Here is a 15,640-nt window from a genome sequence, read left to right on the forward strand (position 1 = left end):
GGGGAATTAGCTCAAGTGGTAGAGCGCTCGCTTAGCATGTGAGAGGTACCGGGATCGATACCCGGATTCTCCACCTTTTTCCTATTAATCATCTCAATAATTTTAAAGGAATTTTGTGATGTTTCCTGGAATTATAAAAAATGTCTTTTCTTTGCAAATAAGATATTCTACAGTCCAAAGTTTTCTGTTATTCGATGCATGTCATGAATACCTAATAAATCATACCTAAACGACTTACATCTACACTTTAATATTAAATAAAAACGTTCTTTGTTAATGTATTTTTTTTTAATCTACGGATAAAATCTTCAAAAACATGTCAAATAGAAAAAAACATTTACCAGATAAATACATTTTAAAAAGAAATTGAAATCAAATAATCCAAATTCAGAAATACTGCAATTTTTCTAATTTCAAGCAAGCCCGATCGGAATTATAAAAGAAAATTAGAGAACACTGTAGTTAATAAACTACATTCTCTTGATATAAAGTGGTCTGCAAAATAAATGAATTTGATGAAATGAAATAAAAGAAATTAATCCACCAACGTGTTCTTCTTCTTCATCTTCTTTCAAATATAGTCCAGCTGGACATGTCATTACTGGTGATGTTGATATAGTTGAAAATGAGGACCTCAAATCACTTATTCTAAAATATCAAAAATACAGAGAACCTCAGTCTTTTAATTGGCGACTGAACGTCATCTCTATTATGAATTCTGTCGAAGAGTATGCTAGACGATGGACTGAATATGAATAAGAACTTGATACTTTGTCAGAATGGGTTAAAAGCATAAGAGGAATATTAAAATCCCGTATTAGACATATCAAAACAAAAAAACGTACCATCTATACTTCTGTGTTTAGTAAACCAGTAGTGATAAAAGAATTAGATAGGTTACATGAGGAATACGTTTTGGTTCCAGCTGACAAAACTTGTAACAACATTGTCTTTGTGAGGTTCATTATTACAACTGTATTTTAAACGAACTTTGCATTAATTCCACTTTTGGTAATCGTACTTATACTCGAACTGACTTTTCAAAACAGGAAATTTTTTAAAACGATGCTTCAGTTTTAAACACATTTAATATCCCAGTCAATGGGTCGAATGAATATGAATTAACGTACCTATACCGGATTCCTAAACTACATAAAAACCCTTATAAACAGATACATTGCTGGATCCAGTAAGTGCTCTACCAAGCCCCTATCTTTGCTCCTCACGAAAATATTAACAGCTGCGAAGGAGATCTAGAAATTTCAAACTTTCTGTACGACTACACCTGCCAGAAGTGGTGTTAATCAAATGTGGATTCTTAAAAATTATAAAGAAGAATCTCAAAACTTTTTCCAAATCATTAACATCAAAACCTTTGACTTTTTAACACTATACACGACCATTCCTCAAGATGAATTAAAGACTAGGTTTTTTGACATCATAGACAGTTGCTTATTCAACAAAAATGGAAAAAGGAAATATTCATATCTACATGTAGTGATCAGTCATCCAAAAACTTATTTTGTAAAACACCACTCTGATTCCACGCACAAGTACTCGGAAGTTGAAATAAAAATATGCTAGAGTTCCTCATTGACAATATCTTCGTGGTCTTTGGTGATCAGATCTTCCAACAGTCTGTTGGAATTCCCATGGGCACGAAGTGTGCTCCTTTGTTAGCTGACCGGTTTCTATATTCATATGAAGCGGAATTTATTCAAAAAATTCTACGTGAGAAGAAAAAATCTCTTGCTGTGGCCTTCAATTCGACTTTTAGATAAATTGACGACGTTTTGTCTATTAACAATTCATATGTCGATCCGATATATCCCCATGAGCTCGAAATAAAAGACACCACAGAGTCGTCCACTTCTGATTTATACTTAGATATTTTATTGAAAGTAGACATTAACGGCAAACTGACAACTCAACTGTATGACAAACGGGATGATTTCAGCTTCCCCATCGTCAACTTCCCATATTTATGTAGCAATATTCCGTTATCACCTGCATATGGTGTTTATATCTCTCAACTGATTCGATACGCAAGAGCTTGTTCTGCGTATAGTAAGTTTTTAAATCGAGGCAAGCTACTGACAAACAAGTTGATGGTATAAGGGTTTTAACAGTCTCGATTGAAGTCAGCATTTCGCAAATTCCATGGTCATAATAAGGATCTAGTTCGTCAATACAACTTATCATTGAGTCAAATGCTGTCTGACATGTTTCATACCGATTGTTAGGCCGTTCTTGGCACACTGATTTTGACTACGGATAATTCCTGATCAGGATATAGGGCTCACGGCGGGTGTGACCGGTCGACAGGAGATGCTTTCTCCTCCTAGGCACTTGATCCCACCTCTGGTGTGTCCAGGGGTCCGTGTTTGCCCAACTATTTATTTTGTATTGCTTATAGGAGTTATGAGATTGATCACTGTTCGTTATCTTCGCCTGGGTCTGTGTTTGCCCTACTGTTAATTTTGTATTCTTGATAGGTCTTATAAGATTGATCACTGTTCGTTATCTTCATATTTGATTTACATGGAGTTAAGATACATCAGAGATGATAATTACATTTTGTATTTTTGTTAAAACTTCAAGAAAACCTTTCCAGAAAATGGCATATTTTTTTTCTATTATTTAACGCAAATCATCCTCTCTATATATGTATCACGTTCTCTCTCTCTCTCTCTCTCTCTCTCTCTCTCTCTCTCTCTCTCTCTCTCTCAGTTCAATCCTTGCTTCTACAGCAGTAATTTGTCAATAAATAGTGTTTTTAAAAAATATTCTCATGGAAAAGTTGTTAATGGCTAAATTTAGGAAAACAAACATATTATCACAACGACAATATAAAATCATTTATATGGCTATCTTCATCGCCGAAGTCCTTGTGTTTTGTAGTTTTCTTTTTCAAATGTGATTGGCATTTAACATTATAAAAACAGGCCTTACTACCTGTAATGAATGTAAAGAGAAGAGTTGTAAAATATCAACCTGAACACATCGAAGTGCTTTAGAAGTTCTATAACGATAAATATCAAACGATACGTCATCGTCTATCTGGAAAGTGTTTATACTAATTTTTCAAATTAAAAATGAGATAAATATACCAAATCAGTTTCAAAATTAAGATGTCATTAAACAAGAAAACAAATTTGAAAAATTAACATCTAGCTACACAGATTCAAATCCTCACATCCTTTGAATAGTAATAAGTGTCTCGGTAGCGCAGTAGGTAGCGCGTCAGTCTCATAATCACAAAAGAGCCATCTGAAGGTCGTGAGTTCGATCCTCACCCGGCGCAAATGTTTTTAAAATTGCTGTAAAAGTGGAGTACCTCAGCAGGAACATTTTACAATTCTTATTAATACATTAGGAATAAGGAGAAATATGAATAATCCATTACAACTGCTTAGACAGTAGAAAAAAGGATTTACATTTCAAACACAACCAAAATGTGTCACAATGATATGCATTGCATGACTTTTTCTGATAATTATCTATTGAAATAGTTTATTACGAGCTGACGTTTGTTTGTTTTTCAGGAAGAAACCCCAAATTCGGGAAATATAAAAAATAGCTGAAAACAAATTTAGTGGTCAGTAGAGTTTGATCGCCAATGGCCAGGTAGCTCAGTTGGTAGAGCACCTGACTAGGAAATTCAAGGGTCTAGTCCGTTTCATTTTCTCCCTTCCAGTTACATTTGGTGCCGTTGACCACCCCTGGACTTGCAGTTAAAAGTCCTGCCATGGGCAAAGGAAATCTGGGTTGTGTGTCATCGAGGGCGAAGTCAAATGAAGGCGGGAGGAATGTAGCGGTAAGACGGGTTTGATATTCAGTTGACGGAAAACTCAGTTGGCAGAGCACCTGAGTAGATCTTCAAGGGTTCCAGATTCGAATCCCGGTCGGGTCCGTTGCATTTCGTCCCTGTTACATTTTGTGTTGCTGATCATCCCTGGATTGGTATTGAAAGTCACCCAGGAGGAAATGAATTTCGGTTTTGTGTCTTCGAGGGTAAAGACAATTTAAGGAAGGGGGAATGTAAAGGTCATCCATATTCGATCGCCGGTCAATATGTAGCTTAGTTAGTAGAGCACCTGACTGGGTATTCAGGGAGCCCAGGATAAAATCCGGGTCTGGTCCGTTGCATGTTCTTCTGTCCTGTTAATTATGTAAAACATTGCTTAGTTTTATCATCACATATATCTAGGACATGAAAGGCGAAGATAACGAAACGTGATCAATCTCTTAACTCCTATAAGCAATACAAAATAGAGAGTTGGGCAAACACGGGCCCCTGGATATAGCAGAGGTGGAATCATGCAATGTGAAGCATACAGATCTAAAGAACCATGAAATTTTCGCCTCTCCATTGCTTTCAGAATAATGCATAAAACGAGTAAATTATTTATAGCACTAAAGAGTCAATATTAAATACATGCATTTACCCACGTCAGTTCTTACAGTTTCTGTGTATAGAGATTAACTCAAACTTGGGTGTTTTTGGAGAAGGAGATAATTGATTATAAGAAACACAAATATAGCCCGATTACAATATTCCAGAATTGTTATTGGATTAAAGCTCAACTTGGGCACAATGCAAGGAACATGTATATTCCATAGTTTCAAAGCTATAGAGGTGTATATGTGTATATCCTATCTCATTTTACGTCCAATTTGAGAAGAATTCAGTCTGTGATATAGACAACTCTCCAGCTATCAGTGAATTGTCATAAAATTTGACTTATGTATAGAGATCAAAGCCGTACCAATGAGGAGACATTATCGAGCCAACACATATCTTAACACAGTACCTCTGTTTTTAAGATCGTATCTGAAAAACACGTAACTTTCCTTTGCAATGTTGGGTTCCTCCGGAAAGAGTACTTACTGAATATGTTAAACGTTTTGGGGTTTGACGCGGCAGCAGGATTACGAATCCAACAAAGGACTTCAATTTTCCTAAATGTGGACCCTAAGCAAAGACTACTTTTCTAATCTTGACTCATGTAAGTCTATTGTTCTATTATTAGAAGGACTAAATACTTCTTGTGGAGGTATTCTATTTTCCTTCTGTTTGCCTCCAGATTTCGCCGCGGTGGCCTAGAGGTAGAGCGTTCGTCCCGCATGCGGAAGGTCGAGGTTGGAATCCCGGCCGCGACAGATCTAAGTCGTTAAAACAGGTAGTTACAGTTCCAACGCCAAACGCTCGGCATCAGGAGTGAATGTCACGGTTCCTTAGAGATGACCTTAAAAACGGATGTCCCGTGTCACTGTAGGTGTGTTAAAGAATCTGCACTGCTCAACGGCCTTAAGCGTCGAGCATAGGCCTAAATTATTCAAATTATTCAAAAGTCGTCCATGTCTGATTCATATTTGAATATTTTAGTGAATATCGCTGTTAACGGCAAAATAACAATAACAATACACCATTACGACAAACAACTTCCAATGTTTGTGTAACAATATTCCATTAACACCTGCATATGGTGTTTGTATCGCAACTGATTCGAGCTGTGAGAGTATGTTCTACGTATGATCATTTTTTTAAATCGTGGAAGACTATAGACAAATAAGTTGATGTTACTGGGCTTTCAAAAATCTCGTTGAAAGTCGGCATCTCACAAATTATGCGATTGTTATCAAATTCGTATGAGCAAATACTACCTATCACTGGTTTGGATGCTGCCTGACGTGTTTCATAGCAATTGTTAGACAGGTCTTACATATTGATTTGGAATACGGATTACTCCGTTATTCTGATAAAAGTAGAGAGCTTACCGAGGGTGTGACCGGTCAATAGCAGATGCTTACTCCTCCTAGGCACCTGATCTCACCTCTTGAATATCCAAGGCTCCCTTGGTTGATTTTCTATGTTGGAAAACTTTTCTCGAATACCAAGAGATTTGGTGCCGAGCGAAGCGAGTGACCAAATCGAGTGACAAGAGAAAAGTTTAACAACATACCTAGTACATGTTTCACGCGAGAAATGACAAATCTTTGTGGTCTCTATTTAATTTATTAAAAGACTTCCGTATTTTTTATCCTTTAATCAAGACTATCAGCATGTATCTTGATTGGTGCAATTTTGTATTGACTGAGGTGGATAATTTGTGCCCTCAAGGGTAGTTTACCTGTATTCAAAAGCCAGATGAGTGTGCACAGTTAGTAGTTTTCAAGTATCATTAGGGTTTTCGCACAAATTCAATATATCTTCATCAATGTTTCGAGAGTGTCCTCCATGTCTTTTCAAATGGATTTAAGCTGAAAACTTACTAAAATTATAATTTTGTGGACATTTTCGGGCATGATAGAAAATACTTTCATGCGTTTTCTCGATATCATTTCTGAAAAATGATCTTCAAAACAGACTATTTGGGTGACCAACAAAAATGGATAAGATATGCTGATAGAGCGATATAAAACTGTCCCTGTGTCTTTTAAATTTGTTTCAAATGATAGATTGCTGGATGTATCACTTTGTGACCGAAGCCCGAACAGAAGATGGTGAGTACACATCCTATACTATTTTCATGAAGTGTTAGTGATGGGAGATAACACATACCTCAATGAGAGAGAGAGAGAGAGAGAGAGAGAGAGAGAGAGAGAGAGAGAGAGAGAGACTGTGTGTAAATATATCTTTGATAGAGCATGTCTGTTCTCTTGTTGCTGTTGGTCTCGCAAACCACCCAAATTATGTTTTAATATTCCATGCTCCATAGCAAGTCTGGTAACTGACACATCGTATTCAGAAAGCGCGACGCAGTTCCTTGATTGTTACCAATCATTAATAATTATTGGACTAATAATTGGAAATACAAAGGCACGGTTACCCCAACCATGAAGCTTGGACTTGGTGGTACCAAGTTATTTGGTACACGCAAAAATCTTTTGTTCGAGGTATGAAACATGTACTAATGGATTTATGAGATTAAGCACTGCTCATTATCTTCAAGTGTTCAACTATTCGACAATACAGGTATTGGATACAACTTTAATAACTTAGACTGTTGATCATCTGGGATATTGGACAGATCTCCATACATTTTTTAGTTTTGAAATGTTGTAGAAGTTTTCTTCTAGGTCAAACAGTTGTGGTGATACTCCATATGACCGGATGGTTGCTTCTGTGAATGTTGTTCCAAGTTTGTTGTTGTTGGTTTTTTTTCAAAATCAAAGAAGTTGAAAAGTAATATCATTTGTCATTCTAAACATTGTTCGATGACATTCCTGTTTATGAATATCTAATAAATGCATTCCATGTCTGGTTTAAAATCCAACTCATTCTATCATAGCAGTCGTGTTATTCTTTTGATGATTTCTGTCATAATCAGACTATTACTACAGTTTCTTTATTGCTGGGAATATGTTGTACTTGTAGTAACCTCATCTTTTCGTGCATGTTTTAAACGTACATTCTCTCTGAGTCATGCACATTTGTATTTTTCTCGAAAATCGAATTTGCGTAGCTAGTATTGTTGAAAACTGCATTGCTTTGAAAGTAATCTTTTGTAATTATGACTAGCTTATAGAAATGAAAGTAATCTTTTGTAATTGTGACTAGCTTATAGAAATGAAAGTAATCTTTTGTAATTATGACTAGCTTATAGAAATGAAAGTAATCTTTTGTGATTATGACTACCTTATAGAAATGAAAGTAATCTTTTGTAATTATGACTACCTTATAGAAATGAAAGTAATCTTTTGTAATTATGACTACCTTATAGAAATGTAATTCCATTCTATCTATTAGCTATTTTACATTTATTTTACATAGAATTATAATGTGGTCAATTTTTTTAAAAATAAATTTTGATTTTATCCTGGTCTGAATAAAAATCGTAGAATCGTTTTCAGATGAAATGACACGTCATTTTCTTTCCAAAATATGACATTAGTAATTACTTAGCAGGTTTTATCAGAACGTTTACAATACTGACATTGTGTTTTGTTGCACATCAAAATCACTGCTATTATTAATTACTTACCAGGCTTTTTCAGAACGTTTACAATACTGACATTTACAAGTAACAGCAGCGGTTTTGATATGCATCAAACCACAAGATTAAGTGACATTTTAAACAAATTTATATATTTCAAACATAAGGGGAATTAGCTCAAGTGGTAGAGCGCTCGCTTAGCATGTGAGAGGTACCGGGATCGATACCCGGATTCTCCACTTTTTTCCTGTTAATCATTCCTTATTCTCTACTGTTTTGTTGCACATCAAAATCACTGCTATTATTAATTACAAAATTCATTGATGTATCACTTGTATCACTCTATCGATGGTGACACAATACTTCCTATCAGGTGTTTCAACGAGCCATTGAATAACATTTTAGTGTACTGAACTACCGTCATATCATTCTTTATTCTCTACTGATATGACGGTAGCTCAGTACACTAAAATGTTATTCAATGGCTCGTTGAAACACCTGATAGGAAGTATTGTGTCACCATCGATAGAGTGATACAAGTGATACATCAATGAATTTTGTGATGTTTCCCGGAATGATAAAAAATTGTGTTTTCTTTGAAAATAAGATATTCTAGAGTCCAAAGTTCGCTGGTATTTGATGCATGGTATGAATGCCTAATAAATCATACCTAATCGACTCACATAGACAATCTAATATTAAATAAAAATATAGTTATAAAAATTAAAAACGTCAATTGTTGATGTTTTTTTTTTTTAATCTACGAATAAAATCTTCCAAAACATGTCAATTAGAAAAAAGATATACCAGAGAAATAGATCTTAAAAAGAAATTGGAATGAAATAATCGAAATTCAGAAATACTGCAATTTTCCCAATTTCAAGCAAGTCCGATCGGAATTATAAAAAAAGAAAATTAGTCAGAGAACACTGTAGTTAGTAAACTACATTCTTTTGATGTAAAAGGGTCTGCAAATTAAAATGAATTAAAAGAAACTAATTTCTTGATGAAAAGTGCATACAATTAACAAAAGTATAATTTTTGTTATTAATTTCTATCAATTAGATCAGGATCGGTACTTTTTTCTCCTTTTTGATTCATACTATATCTCTAGAATTTGGTCATTTCCTTTCAATTTCTTTTTAAAAATATATTTCTTCGATATATCTTTCGTCTAACTAACATGTTTTTGAAGATTTTATCCGTAGACTTAAAAAGTATTTACAAATAGCATTTTAAATTTTCATCAGTCTTATTTTCCTTTGAAAAATAAGAACGCACATGTATATCTATGGCATGTTTTACTAGATATTCATACCATGCATCAACTCACAGCGAATGTTAGACTCTAGAATCTCTTATTTGCAAACAAAACACCTATTTCAACATTCAAAAACGCACAAAAAATCATATAAAATAACGAGTCCGTAATTACTTTTTGGAAGGTGAAATCCTGCTTCATACGCGGCGCAACTTTAGTATAATGATTCACCTTAGTGAAATCCTGCTTCATACGCGGCGCAACTTTAGTATAATGATTCACCTTAGTGAAATCATGCTTCATACGCGGCGCAACTTTAGTATAATGATTCACCTTAGAAGTTCTTCATATCATGCTTCATACGCGGCGCAACTTTAGTATAATGATTCACCTTAGAAGTTCTTCATATCATGCTTCACACGCGGCGCAACTTTAGTATAATGATTCACCTTAGAAGTTCTTCATATCATGCTTCATACGCGGCGCAACTTTAGTATAATGATTCACCTTAGTGAAATCCTGCTTCATACGCGGCGCAACTTTAGTATAATGATTCACCTTAGAAGTTCTTCATATCATGCTTCATACGCGGCGCAACTTTAGTATAATGATTCACCTTAGTGAAATCATGCTTCATACGCGGCGCAACTTTAGTATAATGATTCACCTTAGAAGTTCTTCATATCATGCTTCATACGCGGCGCAACTTTAGTATAATGATTCACCTTAGAAGTTCTTCATATCATGCTTCATACGCGGCGCAACTTTAGTATAATGATTCACCTTAGTGAAATCATGCTTCATACGCGGCGCAACTTTAGTATAATGATTCACCTTAGAAGTTCTTCATATCATGCTTCATACGCGGCGCAACTTTAGTATAATGATTCACCTTAGTGAAATCATGCTTCATACGCGGCGCAACTTTAGTATAATGATTCACCTTAGAAGTTCTTCATATCATGCTTCATACGCGGCGCAACTTTAGTATAATGATTCACCTTAGAAGTTCTTCATATCATGCTTCATACGCGGCGCAACTTTAGTATAATGATTCACCTTAGAAGTTCTTCATATCATGCTTCATACGCGGCGCAACTTTAGTATAATGATTCACCTTAGTGAAATCATGCTTCATACGCGGCGCAACTTTAGTATAATGATTCACCTTAGAAGTTCTTCATATCATGCTTCATACGCGGCGCAACTTTAGTATAATGATTCACCTTAGAAGTTCTTCATATCATGCTTCATACGCGGCGCAACTTTAGTATAATGATTCACCTTAGAAGTTCTTCATTGACAATATTTACGTAGTATTTGATGATCAGGTCTATCAACAGTCAGTCGAAATTCCCCACAAACAAAAAATTAGCTGACCTGTTTTTGTATTCCTAGGATGCCAAATTTATTCAAAAGTTTCTAAATTACATAAGAAGCAAAAAAGCTCTTCCTGTGGCCTTCAACATGACATTTAGATATATCAACGACGTTTCATTTATTAATAATACTCATTTTCATAAGTAGATTCGATATATTCTATTCAACTCGAAATACAAAACGCCAGAATCAGCCATATCTGCTTAATATTTGGATATTTTATTGAACATAGATGTTAACGGCAAACTAATAATTAAACTTTAAGATAAACCAGATCACTTCATCCTCTAGATCATTAAATTCCCATATTCATGTAGCAATCACCAATATATGTCTTCCAACTGATTAGATACGTGACAACATGTTCTGTGAATCATCAAATTTCAAATTGAGGCAAGTTACCGATCAATAAGTTGATGTTACAGGGATTTCAATTGTTTCCTTTGAAGTCAACATTTCGTTATAATGATCTCATTTGCAAAAACAACCTTCCGTTAGGTCAAATTCTGTCTGACTTGTTTTATATCGATTGTTCAGACGTTCTTTATATACTGATTTTGATTATAGATAACTCCGTTTACCTGATCAAGATAGAGGACTCAAGGCGGATGTAACCTGTCAAAAGGGGATGCTTACTCCTCCTAGGCACATGATCCCACCTCTAGTGTATCTAGGGGTCCGTGTTTGCCCAACTATCTATTTTGTATTGCCTATAGGAGTTATGAGATTCATCACTGTTCGTTATATTCGCCTGGGTCTGTGTTTGCCCTACTGTTAATTTTGTATTCTTGATAGGTCTGATAAGATTGATCACTGTTCGTTATCGTCACATTTCATTTAGTTAAAATACATCAGAGATGATAATTAACTTTTATATTTTTGTTAAAACTTCAAGAATACCTTTCCAGAAAATGGCATATTATTTTCTATTTTCCAGCGCAAATTATACTCTCTACATGTATCTCGTTTTCTCTCTGTCCATTTCTTTCTCAGTTCAATCTTTGCTTCTACAGGTTGACAAGTCAGTAATATGTCAATAAATAGTGTTGTTTTTTTTAAATATTTTCATGGAAAAGCTTTTAATGGTTAAATTTAGCAAAACAAACATATTATCATCAGGTGACATTTTAGTATGAAAAGGTAGAGAAAACTACCGTATACGATCTTTTACAGTATATGGCTATCTTTATTGTCTTAGTCCTTGTATTTTGTAGTTTTCTTTTTCAAATGTGATTGGCATTTAACATTATAAAAACAGGCCTTACTACCTGTAATGAATGTAAAGAGAAGAGTTGTAAAACATCAACCTGAACACATCGAAGTGCTTTAGAAGTTCTATAAAGGTAACATTCACACGATACGTCATCGTCTATCTGGAAAGTGTTTATAATAATTTTTCAAATTAAAAATGAGATAAATATACCAAATCAGTTTCAAAATTAAGATGTCATTAAATAAGAAAACAATTTTAATAGATTAAGATGTAAGATACACAAATTTAAATCCCCAAACCTTTTTAATTGTAATAAGTGCCTCGGTAGCGCAGTAGGTAGCGCGTCAGTCTCATAATCACAAAAGAGCCATCTGAAGGTCGTGAGTTCGATCCTCACCCGGGGCAAATGTTTTTGATACAGCTGTAAACGGTTACTGATAGTGAAAGGAAAGGTTTACACTAATGATAACGGTCACTGATAGTGAAAGGAAAGGTTTACATTAACGATAACGGTTACTGATAGTGAAAGGAAAGGTTCACATTAACGATAACGGTTACTTTAACGATAACGGTTACTGATAGTGAAAGGAAAGGTTCACATTAACGATAACGGTTACTGATAGTGAAAGGAAAGGTTTACATTAACGATAACGGTTACTGATAGTGAAAGGAAAGGTTTACATTAACGATAACGGTTACTGATAGTGAAAGGAAATGTTTACATTAACGATAACGGTTACTGATAGTGAAAGGAAAGGTTTACATTAACGATATTCATGAAGGTAACGAACAGTCATCAATCTCTTAACTCCTATATACAATACAAAATAGAGGGCTGGGCAAACACGGACCTCTAGACGCACATGTATATGTAGTGGCACAGTACGTTAAGTTTCTCCTACACAATTGTTAATATTTTCGTGAGGGGCAAATATAGGGGGTTGGCAGAACATTTACTAGATCCATCAATGGGTTTATATGAAGTTTAGGAGTCCAGTATAGGTACGGTAACTCATATTCATCCGACCCATTATCTAAAACTAAAGCATAATTTTGAAGAATTTCATGTTTTGAAAGGGCAGTTGGAGTATAAGTATGATTGCCAGAAGTGGAATTCATGCCAAGTTCGTTTAAAATACAGTTGTAGTAATTAATGAGCGTTACAAACAAAGACAATGTTGTTACAAGCTTTGTCAGCTGGAACCAAAACATATTCCTCATGTAACCTATCTAATTCTTTTATCACTTCTGGTTTACTAAACACAGAGGGATAGATGGTACGTACTTTTGTTTTGATGTGTCTAATTCGGGATTTTGATATTCCTCCTACACTTTTAATCCATTCTGACAATGTATCAAGTTCTTTTTCATAATCAGTCCATCGTCTGGCATAATCTTCGACAGAATTCATGATAGAGATGAAGTAGATTGTCGCCAATTGAAAGACCAAAGTACTCTGAATAAAGGACCTTTTAGAGTAAGTGATTTGATGTCCTCATTTTCAACTATATCAACTTCACCAGTAATGACTTGTCCAGCTGGACTATAGTTGAGAGAAGACGAAGAACACGTAGGTGGATTGAGTAGAAGGTCTATATTTAGGCTCTGCAAAGTTCGTTTATAATTAAAAAAGATAGGATGCAATAGTAGAAGTATAGTTGTAGGAAATACAGGGTGTAGACTTGAACTTGAAATATGTTAGAAGACTAAACTCTTTTATGACGAAGAATGTTGGTTATGTTGACGTCATCTATTCCTTTGTTTGTAAAGAAGATGGGTGAACTTTATGGAGCGCCAAATTAACAAAAACTCAAATAACTCAATTATTTGAAGATATCATCAATTTATTTGATGCGCGCAACAATTTAATTAAAGATCTCTTCAAATAATTAATGATATCTTCAATTCTGAATTATTGCGCGCATTACTTGAATTGATGATAGCATTAATTCTTCAACTGAATTGATGCGCGCTTCAATTGAATTAATGATCTCTTCAAATGAATTAATGATATCAACAATTGAATTGATGCGCACTACAATTCAATTGAAGAGAGCAATAATTGATATAATGCGCGCATTAAATCAATTGATGAGAGCAATAATTGAATTGATGCGCGCATTAATTCATTTGATGAGAGCAATAATTGATTTAATGCGCGCATTAATTCAATTACTGTTCTCTTCAATTGAATTAATGATATCTTTAATTCATTTGAAGAGAGCAATAATTCTTTTAGAGAGAGCAACTATATAATTAAAGATATCTTCAATTCAAAATATCCACAATTGAATTAATGATATCTTTAATTGAATTGTTGCTCTCTTTAAAAGAATTGATGCGCGCATTAATTCCTTATACAAAAGCATTGTAAATGATTTAAAGATATCTTCAATTGAATTAAAGAGATCATCAAATTATTTAAACCGAGCTCTAAATTAATTACTGCGAGCGATATTTCTACTAAATTGATGCTCTCATCAAATGAATTGAAGAGAGCAATAATTGAATTAAAGGGACTGATTCACGATTTCCACCAAAATTTTGTTTTTTGACTTTCAATAAACAAAATCTACTGTCTAATGTGTTTGAAAGATTTCACATGAAAATTAAGGTTATACATTTTCACAGAAGCTCGTTTTAGAGAGTTTATTATTTATTTTGTAAACAAAGATTGTGGTATGCTATTGTTTACGAAATTTTCAAAAGAAGTGGATATCGATCTAAGTTCACATTTCAAGCAATTTTGGTGTAAAATGTGTCATCTAAAAGTTAAACTTTGTGACTATGCAAAATCAAGATGCATTATATTACAAAATCAATATTTCACTTGTTTGTTTGTTTACATAAAAAGACTCGAGTCTTTGTTTACATAACACAGATTTAAGGCTAAAATATTGCTTTTATTCTTGCATTCAGAAGGTAAAAATTTTGGCTGTGAACATTAAATAAGTTATATTTTTAATGTTTAACATAAAAAATGTAAAATATTTTTATCAAAAATCGTGAACCAGTCCCTTTAATGCGCGCATCAAATCTATTATTGTTCTCATTAATTGAATTAATGCGCGCATCAATTGAATTGAAGAGAGCAATAATTGAATTAATGCGCACATTAAATCAATTAAAGCTCTCATTAATTCAATTGATGCGTGCATCAATTCAATTGATGAGAGCAATAATTGAATTGAAGCGCGCATTAATTCATTTGATGAGAGCAATAATTGATTTAATGCGCGCATTAATTCAATTAAAGAGAGCAACAATTGAATTGATGATATCTTCAAATAATTAAAGATATCTTCAATTATTTGAGTTTATGTGAATTTGGCGCTCCATAGAACTTTGCGAACAATAAGCCTATTCATGATTGGGCACCGGTCGCGAATCTCGAGTTTAAAGCTGACATGAATTAATAAATATAGTATAATTCTATATGTCCGCCATATTTCTTTGCTAATCCGCCATATTAGTTGGATATTCTATTGTTTTTTGTATCAGGGTTCGCATGGTATATAAGGGTACGAGTTGTGCTACGCTTCACTTCACATCAGTGTCTTTGATTTACCTGTGCGGGTAGCTTCGACAGGTAACACGTACATCTCCGATACTAATTTATAGGACACCAAGAAGAAATGAAATCACGTTTTGAAACACCATGCAGTGCTCAAAATTACAATAAACATATTGTACAGTAGTAAATCATTCTAAAAGCTTTGGATAAATAAATATAGAATGCCTTTTCTTTACGTGAATGTGGTACATTTGCAATAAATACGTCAAAACTATACAAAAACGCGGAAAAATATTTCAGATGAAATGGAATAAGCAAAGGGTATAAATTCT

The 15,640-nt window shown here is 34.2% G+C and overlaps 3 non-coding genes across 3 annotated transcripts; all 3 read left to right on the forward strand.

The window, feature by feature from the left end:
- Trnaa-agc (transfer RNA alanine (anticodon AGC)) lies at positions 1-73 on the forward strand. Its single transcript has one exon. It is a non-coding gene; the product is annotated as a tRNA-Ala (tRNA).
- Positions 74-8,106: 8,033 nt separating this feature from the next.
- Trnaa-agc (transfer RNA alanine (anticodon AGC)) lies at positions 8,107-8,179 on the forward strand. The gene has a single exon. It is a non-coding gene; the product is annotated as a tRNA-Ala (tRNA).
- Positions 8,180-12,112: 3,933 nt separating this feature from the next.
- Positions 12,113-12,199, forward strand: Trnam-cau (transfer RNA methionine (anticodon CAU)). The gene is given in 2 exon segments: positions 12,113-12,149; positions 12,164-12,199. It is a non-coding gene; the product is annotated as a tRNA-Met (tRNA).
- The last annotated feature ends 3,441 nt before the right edge of the window (positions 12,200-15,640 follow it).

Source organism: Ostrea edulis, chromosome 5 (assembly GCF_947568905.1).
Source record: "Ostrea edulis chromosome 5, xbOstEdul1.1, whole genome shotgun sequence".
Classification (NCBI taxonomy): Eukaryota; Metazoa; Mollusca; class Bivalvia; order Ostreida; family Ostreidae; genus Ostrea; species Ostrea edulis.